The sequence below is a fragment of the Halichoerus grypus genome, chromosome 5, assembly GCF_964656455.1.
Source record: "Halichoerus grypus chromosome 5, mHalGry1.hap1.1, whole genome shotgun sequence".
In the NCBI taxonomy this organism is placed as follows: domain Eukaryota; kingdom Metazoa; phylum Chordata; class Mammalia; order Carnivora; family Phocidae; genus Halichoerus; species Halichoerus grypus.
Window position 1 is genome coordinate 173,209,882 of NC_135716.1, and position 18,655 is coordinate 173,228,536.

An 18,655-nucleotide genomic window follows, 5' to 3' on the forward strand; every position below is an offset into this window, starting at 1 on the left:
AAGGGAAAATGTTTTCTTGTCTCCATTTTGAAAAGGCAGATTCCAAGCCAAAGTGGGTGAGTCATCCACAGAGATCAGAATCCAATACCCTACCCGGTCTGTTCCACCCCTCTGAATTCCCTCCTGCAATGGGGGACTTTACCCCATAAAGAAAGCCACTTCTCTTCCAAGAAATATGCAAAGTAGACTTTGGGTCACCAGGGAGGGGGCAGTGGGAGACAGATGCATGCAAGATCCATGAGTCTCCCTAGGGATTAGGTGATCCCATATCTTGAATTTTTAGGACATTAATAACCATCCAAATTACTATTAATTGAGCATTCACCACTGGGCTAAAGCACCTGTATGCATTTTTTAAATCCTCGGACAACCCTCTAATGAAGATTCTATTCTTATTCTCACTTTCAGATTAGGAAACTGAGGCCCAGGAAGGGCCTTATGACAACTTGCCATGGCCACCCAGTTAGGAAGAAGCAGCCCCTTGGTTTGACACTCTGAAAACAGTGATCTTCTATTGCCTTTCCTTCCCCACCTACAGACATGTTTCTAGATACTAAGAGACAGAGTGGGGACACAGGGCTTCCTTGGGGCCTGGGTTCACTCAGAGTCACAGCTGAGGGAGCTGAACCCCAGAGCAAAGGACACCAGGAAGAGGAGAGCGTTTCTCTGAAAACAACAGGGTGGGTGCAGACTGACGTGTTTGTCAACGTGACAGTCTGGACACACCTGGAAACACCTACTCCACCCCCCCCAGATGGCGGCTAATGGGCAAGTGCCGCTAGGTCATGTTCTTCCAGTTATTCTCTTCTCATTTCTTCAGAGTTGTACAAGGGCCAAGTCCCATCAAAGGAGCTCCCAAGGGTCCCTATCCACATCTTATCTGAGGATGAAGCTTCAGATATGTTTTGGCACTGAGGCCCACCCACTGGGAAGGCCCCTGCCACGACAAGGAGAGTGCTGCCACAGGTGCATGAGCTGAGCGGCTTTGGAAAGGAATCCCTTCCCCCAAATACATCTCTTATCTTGACATATCACACTGGCTGGAATGCCACCATCAGAGTTGTCCTCTTTTGCTGAAAAATAGGGAACCCTCTTTCAAAATGTAAACATTCCCAGAAAGGGTCCTGAATTTCTGTTGATCTTAATTTTTTTCTCACATAAATATTTCTTTTTCCAGATTTTTGGAACCTATTAGGGTCTGTCTGCTGAGAGTCTAACCCATAAAAGGTCCCCAATAAATATAGTGTATGCTTGCTATCTGATGAATGCTCAAAAATGACTAAACAAATAAATAAGTAGCAGCCTAAAATTAGAGAGGAAGCTCAAAGAGATACATACTTCATCCAATCTTTCTCTTTCTCTTTTTTTAATGGAGTTGAACATATAGCAGAGTTGCATTAACTTTTTCTTTGGGGGGAATATATATGAGTTTTACAATGTTCCACAAAAAGTACTATGACTAAAGGTACTTCTGCACCTGAGCAATTTTTAAAATCACTGGATTCGGGGGATTGGCCCTGCTAGCATTCATTAATACTTTAGAATAAACTATTTTATGAATCTGTCTTTCTTCCAACACCTTTCTGGGTGTCTCAGCAACAGCAAGAAATCATATGGAAAGGGCTCAGCACCAGAATGTAAGCTCAGAATATATTGTAACTGATATTTTTGGTATTGGGGGACTTGAACTTAGAGACTTTAACATTTGGTCTAGAATATTTAATACCACCTAATACTGTCCCTTAAGGAGCAAGAACACTGATAGAGCAGAAAGTGGGAGAGGAGAGAAGCCACAGGTTGGTGCTCTATCTGTAAAATTGATGGGCATTGCTAGGTGATTTTTAGTCCCCTCTCTAGTACTCTGTGATGAGAGAGTAGTAGAGAAAAAGAGGGTACATGTTGGAAAGGAGTGATCTGAAAGATTAGAGGAGGTGCTGAGCCCCTGAGGGCTATGTTGCTTATCTCATTTATCATTAACTAGTCTACAGATCCCACAACACAAAGAGCAGGAGGGAGAACAGCGACTGTAGAGATACCATCCTGTCATCTCAGCCTGGATTTCCCACTACAAACTCGTCTCTTCCAAATCTATGCCAAGCAACCAACATGGTGCCCAGATCATGGTAGGTGCCCCACAAATGTTTGTTGGCTCACACATAATTATGCTTTCATTTTAGAAAATATGGGGGGAAATAACCAAAAAGTATAAAGAAAAGAATAACCATCATCCATGAGCCCATTGCCAAGAAACACTAATAGAAAAAGATAAGTAATATTTATTAAGTGATTATCATGTGCTGAGCACTTTATATGCTCTGTCTCATTTAATCATGTACTGCCAATATTTCAGATTTCCTCCCAGGTTTTTTTTTAATACAAGATAAATATTTTCGATGGTTGTACTAAGCCTTTTACATATGTTTTATTACCATGCTTCTCACTATTATTTATTATAATCCTCACAACAGACTTGGGAGGTATCTGTTTTTTCTCCTATTCTATAGATGAAATCACCGAGGCTCTGGAGGTCAGTGACCTAAGGTCACAGAACTAATAAATGGCAGGGCTGGGATTTGAACCAAGATTGAACTGGTAGTAACGCCCATGATTTTATCCATTACCTGCTCTCTCTCTCAGCTTCCCAGGTGTTCTTCCCTGTAGGATGTGAGTGAGGAGCAATGGGCTGAATGTTCCCAGGGGGGTCCTAAGAACAGGCCTTTGACACAGCACAAGCGTTAAATACGTGTAAGGTTTGGGTGTTACTGTAAATGGCCAAAGAGACCCTTAATTCATACCACCCATACATCCAAGGGGATAGCCTTCTGATACCCAATGACCCAACCAGAAAGATATGCACAGTGCCAAGGACCATTCAGGGCTGTCACTGTAATAAGCAGGGACTGAGTTCCCAAGAACTGATGAATATCACTTTTATCACTGCCTTAGCCAGTTCAGCCAGATAAAGATTGAACTTACCTATATCCCGGGTCCAGGATTGCCAGACAAAATCCAGAATATCCACTTAAATTTGAATTTTGCCATTTGCTCAGCCACAGTCAACATTATAGATATACTTATATGTGTAAGTAAGGAGATATGCTTACACTAAAATATCTGTTCTGGGAGCCTGGGTGATTCAATCAGTTGGGTATCTGACTCTTGGTTTTGGCTCAGGTCATGATCTCATGTGTGGTGGGATTGAGCCCTGTGTCAGGCTCCACACTCAGTGGGGAGTCTGCTTGAAGATTTTCTCCGTCTACCCCTCCCCCTACTCGTGTTCTCTTTCTCTCTCTCTCTCAAATAAATAAATCTTTAAAAAATAAAAAAATATACACTCTATTCTTTATCTGAAATTCAAATTTAACTGGGTGTCCTGTATTTTTATTTGTTAAATATGGCAGCCCTAGAAAGAGGCCCCCTTTGGTTTTATTTTGTTTTATTTTTCCCCTCCCCTTCATCTTCAACTTCTGCTTCTGTTCTTCTCTCCCACCATAAGCACCCCAATTGATTTTAATTAATATAAGTTGATCTAATTTACCTTTCATTTGTTTATTTTGATATATATAAATGTGAAACTGTATCCTATGGATTTTTTTTCTAATTCACACAATGGAATTGTGTTATAAATCTCACTCTGTTCCTTCTTTTTTCCTCAACACTTTGTTCTTGAGGTCTATTCATGTTGCTACATATACATCTGGACCATTAGTTCTGGATTCTACATAACATTTCATTGAATGTATAGACCAGGTTTTACCTAATAGTCCCCCAGTGGTAGACATCAAGGAAATTTCTACCTCCTGGCTCCAATCTAGGTCAGATTGTGTGCACGTCTGATGGGTATCAAATCAATCTTGTATTTATTTGTATTTCTCTATCTTGGAGACATGTGTCAGAGAGTTTCTCAGAGGAGCATTCTTAGGAGTGGGATAGCTTGTTCATAGGACATACACATATGTGATATTCAAACTATTTAACAACCATCGAGATGCAGGCACTGCCCACTCAGAATAGGCACTGCCCATGAGCCAGATTGGTACCCACAAGCTGGACCTCTGCCTTGCATATGCACAAACACAGTTTCATTAGTGCAACTAGAGTTACTCAGGAATGGCTCTGCAAGTCTGCACTCCACCAGCAGTGCAAGAAAATGCCCTTTTTTTCAAATGTTGTTACCATTTGTAACTAATAATTTTTCATTTTTGCTAAATTGATGGGTCGAGTTACTCTCATTGTTGTATTTATTCATATTTCTCTGGTTATTGGTTCTTTTTCTTCATCTACTCTTTAGCCATTTAGGTTTCCCCTTTTTTTATCTATCAATTGCCTATTCATGCTTTTTGACCATTATTCTATTGCGTCTCCACTCTTTTTTTCCTGCAGATGTATAGGAGTTTCTTGTATTGCCAAGGAGCAGCACTGTCCAATAGAAATATATTGTGACCACATATGTAATTAAAATTTTTCTAATAGCCACGTTTAAAAGTAAAAAGAAACAGGTGAAGTTAATTTTGACAATATATCTATTTAATTCAATATATCTAAAACATTATTTCAACATGCAATCAATTTAAATTTATTCAGACACATTACATTATTTTATGCATGCTAAGCCTTTGAAATCTGTTACCTATTTTACACTTACAATGTAGTACTATTTGTACTAGTCACATATAAAGTATTCAATAGTCAAATGTGGTTAGTGGTATATTGAACAGTGCAGGTCTAGAACCTAGACTTGAGATAATAATTCTCTGTTGGTTTAGGCTGCAAATATCTCCTTCTGGTCCATCCATCTGTTAACTTTGTTTTTGGTGTCCTTTGTTTAAAAAAAACATGTTAGTTTATATGTAGCTAAGTCCATTTTTTTTCCAAAAAATTGTGTTTCATGCTTGTTTTTGAAACCCATACCCATGCCAATATGTCCAAGATATAATCTTATACTTTTCTTCTATTAGCTTTATGGTTTTAACTTTTGTAGGTAGGTCTTAAGTTCATGGAGGATTTTTTTTCATATTGTAGGAAAGAGAGTCAGCTTCTTTTTTATAGAGTGAGTGGTTTTTCCAACACCATCTGCTAAATAATTTGTCCTCTCTCAACTCATTTGTGAAACCATGTCTATCATACATCAGTCTCCCATATATGTAGTCTGTTTCTGAATTCTCTGTTCTGCTATGTAATCACCACCATAACCCTTGTGTTTTAAATATGATGATTAAACTGCAAAGAATTGGGGGCGCCTGGGTGCTCAGGTGGTTAAGCGTCTGACTTCAGCTCAGGTCATGATCTCAGGGTCCTGGGATTGAGCCCTGTGTCAGACTCTGCACTCAGTGGGGAGTCTACTTCTCCCTCTCCCTTTGCCCCTCCCCCCATTCATACACATGCTCACTCTCTCGCTCTCTCTCAAATAAATAAATAAAATCTTTTTATTTTTATTTTTTTTTTTTTTAAAGATTTTGTTTATTTATTTGACAGAGAGAGATACACAGCGAGAGAGAGAACACAAGCAGGGGGAGTGCGAGAGGGAGAAGCAGGCTTCCCACAGAGCAGGGAGCCCGATGCGGGGCTCGATCCCAGGACTCCGGGATCATGACCTGAGCCGAAGGCAGACGCTTAACGACTGAGCCACCCAGGCGCCACCTAAATAAAATCTTTTTAAAAAAATTGCAGAGAGGGGCACCTGGGTGGCTCAGTCATTAAGCATCTGCCTTTGGCTCAGGTCATGATCTCAGGGTCCTGGGATCGAGCCCCGCATCGGGCTCCCTGCTCAGCTGGAAGCCTGCTTCTCCCTCTCCCGCTCCCCTGCTAGTGTTCCGTCTCTCGCTGTGTCTCTGTCAAATAAATAAATAAAAATTTTTTTTAAAATAAAAATAAAAATTGCAGAGAATTGAGGTAAATGGCCCAAAGTCATCTAAACAGTTAAGTGTTAGACTTATGATTTGAACCCCGACTGAGCCACCCAGGCACCCACGAACCCAGGTATTTCTGATGTTGTTCCATTAGCATTGTATTTGGCTCCATGTAACAGAAACCAGACTACAGTGGTTGGGACAAAGGGATTTATCTTCCTTACATACCAAGAATTCTGGAGATAGACCATCCAGTACAGGGATAAGGGCTCATGATACCACCCAGGATCCAGAAGCCTTCTATCTTTCCAACAAGCCCTATTAATGTGTGGGTTTTGTCCTCATGGTTGCAAGATAGCTGTTATAGCTCCTGGAGTATGTTCTCATTTCAAGAAGGAAGAAGGAGGAAGGGAGAGAATAAAGACAAAAGTGCACCAGCTGAATCTGTGCCTTTTAATCAAGGAAACAATTGTTTTTCTGCTGGTATGACCAATAGATTTCTGCTAACATCTCCTTGGCAAGATAGACCACGTGCACATGTCTATCTGCAAGGGAATCTGGAAAATGAGGGAAGGGGGAGTGTTAATTTTTTTAGCTGGGACGATTGCCACCTGTTTTAGTCTGTTTGGACTATTATAACAAAATACCATACACTGGTGACTTCAAAACATCAGAAATTTATTTCTCACAGTTCTGGAAGCTGGAAAGCCCAAGATCAAGGCCATGGCAGATTTGCTGTCTGGTGAGACTCCACTTTCCAGTTCATAAGCAACCTCACACAGCAGAAGGGCTGAGGCCATTTCATAAGGGCATCTACTTCATTCAGGATGACGCCACCTCATGACCTAATCACCTCTCAAAGGCCGCCCCCCCCCTCAAATATCATCACATTGGAGATTACCTTGCAGCATATGAATTTTGGAGGGACACAAACATTCAGTCCATAGCACCACCCAAATAAAACTTGGTTTCTGTTAAAAATTAAGAAGTGGAGGGGCACCTGAGTGGCTCAGTCAGTTAAGCGTCTGCCTGTGGCTCGGGTCCTAATCCTAGGGTCCTGGGATTGAGCCCCACATCAGGCTCCCTGCTCAGTGGGGAGTCTCCTTCCTCCTCTCCCCAGTCATGCTTTCTCTCTCGTTCTCTCTCTCTCTCAAATAAATAAACAAAATCTTTTTTAAAAGATTAAGAAGTGGAGAGTGGTTACTGGACTGGCATCAGAATAGGTTTACTGAAAAGCTAACAAAGCTTAAGCTTCAGGGTAACTCATTTGTCCATCTTCCTCCAAGGCCCTATATTTAATTTTTTAAAATTTATTTGGGAGGGGGGAACAGGGGGGAAGATGGACTAGCAGAGGGAGTGGGACAAGCAGAATTCACACTGAGCACAGAGCCCAACACAGGGCTCAATCCCAGGACCCCAAGATCACGACCTGAGCCGAAATCAAGAGTTGGATGCCCAAGCGACTGAGCCACCCAGGCGCCCCTGCCCTATATTTAATTTTGTATACTTAGTTTCATATTCTTTCTCTTAACACCCCCCCCAAATTGCATAAACTTCAGGTTCCACAAAATCTGGATCCACCCGTGGTGGCCGCCAGTGTCTGCCACGTGTGCCAAAGCCCACATTCTGCTGATTGCTTTGCATTTTTCCGGTTGTAGAAGGTGATAGGGTGAAGGGCGTGCTTAAGGTTGCCCAAGTCAGGTGCACATTTCCAACTAATGCCCCCAGGTTCTACAACCACGCTTTTTTTGACCAGAACAAGGGCCCGAGAAAAAAATGTTATTCTAAGTAAAAGAGAACAATAGTAACTGACATTTTTGAGGGCCAACTACATGCGAGGCACTATGCTAGGAGGTTTCCCATATGTTTTCTTCAGTTAATTCTTACTCCAGCTCTTTGAGGGACTAAGTAACTTGTCCAAGTTCACAAAGTCTGTAAGTGACCAAATTAGAATGTGAACCTAATGTCAAACCTTTCCATGCTTTCCACTGCATTTTGGCTAAAAGCTCCGGGAGGGCTTTGGACTCACACAAGATTGTAAGATTTAGCGAATCAAAATGCAGGGAAGTAAGGAATCGTTCTTCGGTGTACGTATTATTTGTTGTTTGTATGAAGTTCAAACTCAACTGACTGTCCCGAATTTTATCTGCCAGTCCTACCTTTATAGATAGTTACTAGTGCCATGAAGTGAAGAGTTATAAATTCTGTGCACATATTGTTCTTAAACATTAAACAAGATAAAATATGAAAAGTGCCATGTCAGTGAGATTGAACCTCTCGGTGCTGGGCATTGGGATTGCAGGGACTGCTCTTGGCTGGGTGATCTAGGACAAGTTGATTTCTCTCTCTGGGCTCAGTTTCCCCTCCTGTAAGATGAGGGGCTGCTCCAGTCATTGCTCAAGACCCTGAAGGGTCAGTGTCCAGTGGTGGCCTGTCAACTCCAAGTCCAAGAGACTGTTCTTGCTAAGGAAGGCACATCAGCTGCATTTCCCCTTTAGCTGTTTTCAGAGACCAAAATCACTTTGGTGGTTGTCAGGGCCCATGTGGCGAAAAGCTATAATGTCTTCAGTCAAATAGAACCTCAGTCAAGTTTCTGAAACTGTATCCTACTGAATCCCCATCCCAGGAAATGTTCTACCTGAAAAGGGGAGAGGAAGTTTTATGATTAAATAAGTTCGGGAAGCAACGTCATATATGTCCACCCCATACAACCCTTGGCAATTTAAATGCACATATTTGTATAAGAAGGAATGCAAAAGCGGATCCTGTTTAATTCTACTTAACACCCCATTTCCCAAGCTTGTTTGCAAAACATCCCATGCAATAGGTGTCCCATGGGACAAACTTTGGGGCACTGAGCTACAAGAATGAGGGTTACTATTATATTAGTGCATCTCAGATAATAGTCAAAACAGAGTTCCTACTTCGGGGGTGACTTTAAATCAGGACAGGTACTAACATTCAAGTTGGGATTCAGGGAAATACAGAGGAGATTTCCTTTTAACATTGATCTTATTTTCTCTTTGCAAGTGGATAGAGAATCCAGAAACTGTGTAAGGCAACCAAGTAGGGTTAGTTAGGCATAGAACAGAGACTCGGACCCAGAAAAGGAAGGTATGAATCCTTGTTCTACCACTTCCTAGCTCGGTGACCTTGGACACATTCTTTAATGTTTCTGAGCCTTAGATTCCATGTCTAAAAACCAGGCATGCTCTACCTCCCACATAAAGAATAAATGAGTTACTGTATGAGAACGCCTTGCACAAGGCCTAACACATAGGAGGTGTTCATTAGATGTCTGTTAGATCCGAGCCAGTTGTTGAAGCAAAGAAACAGAAGTGTCCCATGCTGGGAAGATTGGAACTGATGGGGAGAATGGACAGGCACGGAGTGTTGATGGGGGACAGAAACGGGGCATGGGGTAGTCTTGTATGCATAGCGCAAGGTAATGAGTATTAGAGAAGAAAAATGTTGGCAAATTTCAAGGCCAGTAAAAGCCAAGAGGCCTGAAATGCTGCTGGCCAATCTCAAGGTTGGGTGAAACAGCATGGGGCCCAACCTAGCCCTCCCAGGACACAGGAAAGAACCACAAAAGACCCACTTATAGATCAGGTTTCTCTCTGTTCAACAAAGTAGACAATACCTCCCTTATTCACCATCAAAGTGTAATGTGAGGATAACATGGGATTTCGTTTGTGACGGAGCTTTATTGAATCTCATAGACTATTCAGTGGAATACACTCATATAGATACAGTTTGAAAGTAAAAGAAGTATAAAGATCATTATGTGGATTGAAGTCAGTGTTTATGTAATGGGTGTAATGAGTGTACATTAAACTCCCTAATGATCTGGCATAAGAAATGCTCATTTTCTAAATCAGCTAATGAGCCCCCACCCGCCTGGCTGCCAGAAAATTCCATCTCAGTCGTATTCTGCAAAGCCCTCCTCTTCCGAGAATTGTGCAAAAGTCCTCAGGAGCTTGCACAGTCTGGCCCATTCCAGAAGAGACCCTCTGACCATCAGCCCACACTGGACTTGCTGGCCCACTGTCCCAGCATACCTTGAAGTTGGCATTTCTGTTGCCTTGGAGCCAAGCTTGTGTATAGGACATCTTTGCCCTGGCTGGGATGGCGGGGGAGGGGGGGGGCGGTGTTCTCTATGCCTGGGATCAGAACTCCCTCTGCTCAGCCCACAGCCATGCCCATCAGAGGTCCTGCCAGCTCTGCTTTTCTGGAACCCGTTAAATTTTTCTATCCCACCCTTCCTATTCTCTGGGAGAGCTCTCCCCAATTCCTCCTCTGTCCCCTCCCTACTAGGAGCTGCTTCTGCCAACCCTTGGAGCCCCATTCTCTCTCAGACAATCCCACTTTGGTCATGCAGAGGCTCAAGTCCTGGGGGTTCTGATTTAAGGGGGTCTGGAAACTTCTGCTTCTGGCTACCTTCTTGGGATGAAAAACAGGAAACTATCATTATGAGGACAAAAATACAAATTAATAATATCTCAGCAAATGACCACATAGACACAAGTAGTATGTTCTTCACACTCCTTAAAATTTGATTTAAAGTGAGCTGTTTGAAATGAGTTCCCTTTTATTTGTGATGAGAGATCCATTTGTTTGTGAGCAAACTGTGTCGCTGGCAAAAAACTCAGAATGTCAACCACATGCTCAGACCTCGGTCCCGACACCAACTGGACGAAGATCTCCCTAGCTGCTGGCTCAGTTGTATGGGGAGGCAGACACATTTTTTGGGGATGAACAGGTAATGATGACTCTGTAGGGTGAAGACAGTTCCCCAGAAGGCAACCAAAGAAAGGAAAAAAAATTCCAAGCCCCACCCTTCCCCCCCGCCATGCCCTCAACCTCACACCCTTCCTTACGTGAGGAAAATATTCTGTCTCTCCTTCCTCCTCTTTTCCGGTCACAGCTGTTTATTTTAGAGCACAAGTTCACTGTCAAGAAACAGCCAGACAACCCTGGTGATTTTTCCCGTGACGTGGGGCCAAAGCTATAAAACCAGGACTTTACTCTGAATGAAATTACTCTTCTGGAGATCTCTGTGCAGAGGAAGGTGGCTCAGTTGTTAGCGAGATGACTTCATGCTTTCTTTCTGAAAGAGAAAAGGGAAATTAAGGTCAACAGAGAGAAGAGAGAAAGAAGGCGGGTGGAGTTCATTCACAGGGAAAACACTAATGCTCCAGGATTGTCAGAGTTGGCCGTGAACTTGCCACCCAGTGTGGCCCAGAGGAAAATACAGATGCATAGAACGGGTGTGGAAGAGAAGACCGAACTGACGGAGAGGACTGGGATTGGGGTCCTGGGGGGCTTGTATAGGTGGTCAGGGAGAAGTTTGACTCAACCTGGGGTGCATTCAATTTTAGGATGAATATATATAGCTGTAAATTCTGGATTGGAGACTTGCCTTTTCCACTTGGAGATACTCGGTTATCATATATTGAGCAACTAGTACATGCCAAGGAATATGTCAGGCACCGAGGGCACAAGGATGATAAAAGCGCCATTATTCTAAAATTTAAGATTCTAATTTAACTTATCTCAGTCTCAACTTACTTGTCTCTCTAATGGGTATAATAATTTCTACTTCACAGTGTTGTCAAGAATCGTAAATGAAGGTATAGAAGTATACTTCTGTTAACTATAAAACACTATACAAATGCTCCTTTTTTTTTTTTTTGCAGCCACTATGGAAACAGTATGGAGGTTCCTCAAAAACTTAAAAATAGAATTACCATATGATCCAGTAATTCCACTACTGAGTATTTACCTGAAGAAAACAAAAACACTTATTTGAAAAGATATATGCATCCCTGTGTTTATTGCAACATTATTTACAATAACCAAGACACGGAAGCAGCCCAAGTATCCGTAGATAGATGAATGGATAAAGAAGATGTGGTATATGTGTGTGTGTGTATATATAATACATAATATATATATTATATAATGGAATATTACTCAACCATAAAAAAAGAATGAAATCTTGCCCTTTGCAACAACATGGATGGACCTAGAGGGTATGAACACCAAGTGAAATAAGTCAGCCAGAGAAAGACAAATACCACGTAATTTTACTCATGTGGAATTTAAGAAACAAAACAAATGAACAAAGAAAAAAGAAAGAGACAAACCAAAAACAAACTCTTAACTATAGAGAATAAACTGGTTATTGCCGGAGGGGAGGAAGGTGAGGGGACAAGGGAAATTAGCTAAAGGAGATTAAGACTACACTTATCATGATGAGCACTGAGAAATGTACAGAATTGCCGAATCATTATTTGTACACCTGAAATTAAATACAGTATAATACTGTATTTAATTATATTTGAGTAAAAAAATACAAATGCACTTTATGTGTTTATTGCAAGCCTTGTTCAAAGGGGGGGTTGAAACAGTAACTTGTCAATAAATCTTTTCCTCTTTTTTTAACTTAGTAAATTTTTGAAATGACAAAAAATGCACCAAAATGTTGGAAAGATGCTACAAAGACTAGGGTCCTGATAAATGTTCAACGATTGGCTCTCCAGTGCAAAAAAGTCCTGAGTTGTAACATTTGCTAATTTCCATGGTGTAAATACTCCCACCACAGCCAATTTCAAGCTACCAACATGATGTTACTGAATGCATAGTTGGGAAGATACAAACATAGTGGACTCCAGCATACCGCTAACACAAAGAACTTTTTTTCCTGGACCATTTGAGAAAAAATTGCCAACCTGATGCAACACCCCCAAATACAACAGTATGTATTTCCCACAAATACAGACATTCTATCATACACCCACATTAAAACTATAAAAATCAGGAAATAAACACCATCTGATGCAAAGACCACATGCAAGTTTCACCGATTGTCCCAACAATGTCTTTTATAGCAAAAAAATCCAGTTCAGAATAACATGCTGCAACTCATTTAATCTGGAACAGTTCCTTGGGCTTTTCCTTGACTTGCAGGATCTTGACTTTTTTTTAAGATTTTGGGCCAATTATTTTATAGGTCGTCCCTTGATGTGGGTTTAACTGATACTTCCTCATGATTCTATTGAAGTTTTGCATCATCCACAGGAACACTAGCGGAGCAGTGCTGAGTTCTCACTGCGTCCTATCAGGTGGAACACTGTTTAGATCTATCCCATTATTGATGTTCACTTTTACCTCTTGATTAAGGTGGTGTCTGCCAGCACCATACATTATTCTCTTTCCTTTTGTAATTAATAAGTATTGTGTGAGAAGGTACTTTGAAACTCTGTAACTATCCTTTTCTTCATGACATTTTCAATTCATTCCTTTATTGATTTATTTCTTATTTCATTTCATGAACTTTAATCCATTATTATCATTATTTATTTTATTGCCAAATTGTCCCTGATTTGGACAGTGGGACATTGTTCTTTTTTTTTTTTTTTAAAGATTTTATTTATTTATTTGAGAGAGAGAGAGAATGAGACAGAGAGAGCACATGAGAGGGGGGAGGGTCAGAGGGAGAAGCAGACTCCCTGCTGAGCAGGGAGCCCGATGCGGGACTCGATCCAGGGACTCCAGGATCATGACCTGAGCCGAAGGCAGTCGCTCAACCAACTGAGCCACCCAGGCGCCCCAGTGGGACATTGTTCTTTGAACACTTCCTCTTTTTTTTTTGGCAACCACATGACGTTCCAGGCTCACTCTGTACTGTCTCCACCCCAGCCTTGGAATCAACCGTTTCTCCAAGGTGTTCTGCTTCCCTGGACTCCTTCGCCGAGTCCTTAGTGGAGAATGGTATTTAGAAACCAAGATCTGAGTTAGGGGTTGTCTCTGCGGATCGCTATGGGGTATCACTGCTCCCAGACCCCCTCAGCAGAGAGATAAGGATACACATGCATGTGCATACACACACACATCTATATTTATTTCTGAACCTATCTTTTTTTTTTGTTTACTGAAAGCCAAGAGTTCACACTGACCCCTGATTCAAAACCTCAGAGTTTATTCTAGTTTTCTCCCTTTCGATATTTGTATCTTCCTTCTCCAACAGTGAAAACTTAGGTCCTGCAAGTTATTGAGATATAACTCACATCCTGTAACATCTGCTGGTTTAAAGTGCAATTTAGGGACGCCTGGGTGGCTCATTCGGTTAAGCGTCTGCCTTCAGCTCAGGTCATGATCCCAGGGTCCTGGGATGCCTTCCCTCATCGGGCTCCCTGCTCAATGGGGAGCCTGCTTCTCCCTCTGCCTGCCGCTCCCCCTGCTTGTGCTCTCTCTCTCTCTGACAAATAAATAAATAAAATCTTTTTTTTTAAAGTGCACAATTTATAGTCTTTTAGGATATTCACAAGGTTGTGCAAACATCATCATTATCTAATTCCAGAATATTTTCATCACCCCAAAAAGAAACTCCAAACCCCTTAGGAGTCACTCCCCAAGTCCTCCTCCTTCTGTCCCCTGTCACCACGAGTCTAGTTTCTGACTCTACATATATGCCTGTTGAGGACATTATGGAATCAAACAATCTGTGACCTTTCTATCTGACTTCTTTAATTTAGCACGGTGTTTTCAAGGTTCATCCATGTTGCTGCATGTGTCATGACTTTATTCATTTTTATAGCTGAATAATATGCCATTGTATGGATAAACCACATTTTTGTCTCTCTATCAGTTAATGGACTTGGGTTACTTTCACTTTTTTTGGCTATAATGAATAATACTGCCATGAACATTCATTCACAAGTTTTTATGTGAATATGTTTTTGATTCTCTTGAGTATATACTCAGAAGTGCAATTGCTGAATCATGTGGTAATCCTGTTTTACTTTTTGAGAAACTGCCAAAACGTTTTTCAAAGTATCTACATGATTTACTTTCCCACTAGCAGTTATGAGGGTTTCAATTTCCCCAACATCAGTTACTGTTTGCCTGTTTTATTACAGTCATTCTAGTGGGTGTGAAATGGTATCTCGTGGTTTTGCTTTGCATGTTGCTAATGAGTAATGATGCTGAGCATCTTTTCATATGTTTATCGATCACTATTTATGTGTCTTCTTTGGAGAAATGTCTATTCCTTTGCCCGTTTTTTAATTGGGTTGTCTTTTTACTGTTGAGTCATAAGAGTTTGTTATGTGTTCTGGATACTAAACCCATATCAGACATATAATTTTTAAGTATTTTCTTTCGTTCTATGGATTTTCTTTTCATATTTGTGAGGGTGTCTTTGCCAATTTTGATCAGGTTATCTATTTTTTCCCTTTGGTTGCTTGTGTTTTACCTGTCGTACTTAAGGGACTATTTCTTAATCCGAGGTCATGAGAATTCTCATCTATGTGTTCTTCTGAATGCTAATAGTTTTATCTCTTACATTTAGGTTTGATCAATTTTGAGTTAATTTTCATATAGAATGTCCAACCTCATTCTTTTGTACATGGATATCCAGTTGAACGAGCATCATTTGTTGAAAAGACTATTTCTCTCCGTTGAGTTGTTTTAGCATCCTCACTGAAAATCAGTTGGCTATATGGGCGCCTGAGTGGCTCAGTCGGTAAGTGTCTGCCTTCGGCTCCTGGGATCCCCGGATCCTGGGATGCAGGGTCAAGCCCCACATCAAGCTCCGAATAGAGCCCCACATATAGCCCTGCATTGAGCCCCCCATCGAGCCCTGCATCCGGCTCCCTGCTCACTGGGAAGCCTGCTTCTCCCTCTCCCTCTGTCCCTCCCCCCTGCTCGGGCGCTCTCTCTCTCTCACTCTGCCCTCTCTCTCAAACAAATAAATAAAATATTTTTAAAAAAAGAAAAGAAAATCAATTGGCCATAAGTGTATGATTTTACTTCTAGACTCTCAATTCCACTGAACTCTATATCTACCTTTCTGCTAGTACCACATAGTCCTGATTACTACAGCTTTGTGTTAAGTTTTGAAATAGGGAACTAAGCCCTCTAACTTCGTTCTTCTTTTTAAAACTGTTTTGGCTATTCTGGGTCCATTGCATTTCCATATGAATTTTAAAATCTGTTTGTCAATTTCTGTTAAAAAAAAAAAAAAAAGCCTGCTGGGTTTTCATAGTGTTTTTTTATGGTTGCCCTTTATCATATTGAGGCAGTTCCTTTTCATTCCTAGCTTCCTGAGTGTTTTCATAATGAAAGTGTGTTGAATTTTGCCAAATGCTTTTTCTGCAAGTCTTGGGATGATCATATGATTTTTCTCACTTATTCTATTAAAATTGTGTATTACATGAATTGATTTTTTTACATTGAACCAATCTTGCATTTCTGGGATGAATCCCAACTAGTTATGGTATATAATTCTTTTTAGGTTCTACTGGATTTGGTTTGCTAGATTTTGTCAAGGATTTTTGCATCTATGTCCATAAGGAATGTTGGTCTCTAGTTTATTTTTTTTCTTTGTGATGTTTTTGTCTAGTTTTGGTATTGGGGGATATATGTCTTCAGAGAACGAGTTCAGAACTGTTCCCTTTCTTCTATTTTTTTGGAAGAGTTGGTTTTAATTCTTCTTTAAACATTTGATAGAACTCATCACTGAAATCATCCAGTCCTGTACTTTTCTTTTTGAGAATTGTTTTATTATTAATTCAATCTCCATTCTTGTTATAAGTCTATTCAGGTTTTCTATTCCTTCTTGAATCTGTTTTAGTAATGTGTGTCTTTCTAGGAATTTGTCCATTTCGTCTAGGTTATCTGATTTATTAACATACAATTGTTCATAGTATTCCCCTATCATCCTTTTTCTTTCTGCACAGTCAGTAGTAATGTCCCCTTTTCATTCATTACTTTTGTGATTTAAGTCTTCCCTCTTCTTTTCTTGGTTAGTCTAATTCAAGGTTTGTCAATTCATTGATCTTTCCAAAGAAGTATCTTTTTTGTTTTTATTGATTGTTTTCTATTATTTTTCTATCTTCTGTTTCATTTAATCATTATTTTCTTCCTTCTGTTTTCTTCGGATTTAGTTTCCCCTTCCCCTTCTCCTCCTTCCCCTCCAACCCTTGTCCTCTTCCTTCTTTTTCTTCTTCTTCCTCTGTTGTTTCTTGAAGTGGAAGTTCAGGTAATTCATTGGAATCTTTTTTCTTTATTAATATAGATGTTTACAGTTATAAATTTCCCTCTAAGCACTGCTTTAGCTGCATACTGTAACTTTCGGTACAAAAGTTTTGGTTTTGTTTTCATTCGTATCAAGGCGTTTTCTAATTTCTCCTGTGATTTCTTTTTAAACCAATTAATTATTTAGGAGTATGCTGTTTAATTAGCACATATTCGTGAATTTCCCAAATTTCCTTCAATTATTGACTTCTAATTTTATTCCATGGTAGTCAGAGAACATGCCTTATATGCCTTCAATTCTTTTAAATTTATTGAGACTTGTTTGATGGCCTGATATATGGTCTATTTTGAAAAATGTTGCATGTGCGCCTGAGAAGAATCTATAAGAAAAATAATAGATGTTTTTATGCTTTGGGGAATGATCCTGAAGGAAGCAAGAAAAGTGATGTTGTACAAAAGAGAGGAGAGAATTGTCTGTGCAATGTCCTTGGCCAGACCCAAGGGAAGGGGGTGGAGTTCACAAGTGGAGGGACTGGCTTTAGCCAGAAGCACAGAAGTTTACCTATGGGAACAGGAAGGGAGGCAGAGAATGTGGGAACAGATCCTGGTGGGTGGGCAGATGGGGAGGGGCAGATTAGGGAAGTTCTCTTCTGATTATTTCAATATCTCAGTAAATGGGCAGTAAGGTCAACAGGTGAGAGTAAGGATGGGGAAGAAGTGGGGGTTTAAGGAGAGAGCAGAAGATGCAAACTAGCTACTCTGGAGAGGGGAGGGATGAATGGACTAAAGACATGGTGGGTCCTAGCCTGGAAACATTAAAGCCCCATTGGAAGATCATGGTCGGCATGGTTGTGTGTTTTTCTCCAGCCTTGTTTAGCTTCACTGGGACAGGCACAGAACATGTGGAGAGTTGGATTTTTATCAAGAAGTCAAGTCGTTGTTACAATTGACCATGGAATTGGGGGAGAAGAGGGGTGAGGACATTAAAAGACAAAGGGCCATAAAACTCTGATAAGAGCACTGGAGGTTCCAATGTCCAAGGTTTGTCAGAGTTTGGGTATTAAAGAAAGTGAACTAGAAAGACAGGAAGTGGTAGGTAGAAAGTTGAGTGCACAAAATTGATATTGTGGCTTATCAGTAAAAGCAAAACATGGTCGGAGGAGTGAGAGGCTGGATTGGGTGGGAGTCAAGATCACAGGAAGAGGGATGGTCAAGGAACTGAGAGGCTGGGTACTTAGAAGGATCATCCACAAATATGTTGCAACAATCACAAATTCAGACCGGAGTCAGGGGGCAAAGCAACAGTGAGCCAGGAGCCCAGATCACTGGGAAATGAGGGGAATAAGCCAGAAGTCAGCGGAAGACAGTAGAAAGTAGAATCTGATGACAGGAAGTCCAAAGCTGAGAGGTTTTAAGATGAGGGGAGGGAGAAGGGTCTACATGTGGCACTAAGGAGCAAAGAGGACACCTGCCCACCTGCAGACCCCTCAGTACAAGGGTGGTGAGAAGAGCCCCAGCTGCCACCTGAGAGGGCCCCAGGGGCAGCGGAATCCCACGGGGGAGCTGGGTTCCTGGTAGCACATGTGGGCAAAGGGAATGTCCAAGGAAGAAGTCAAGATATGGAGATTTTTTTGTTGGTAACCCAATCCCAGAGGGCACAGTGAAAGGTTTTTAGGAGTCAGGGATGAGTGGGAGAAGGGGACAGAATAGGGCATGATAAGCCTTTTGGAGATTAGCAACCCGAGATGAGGAGGGACCTGGGA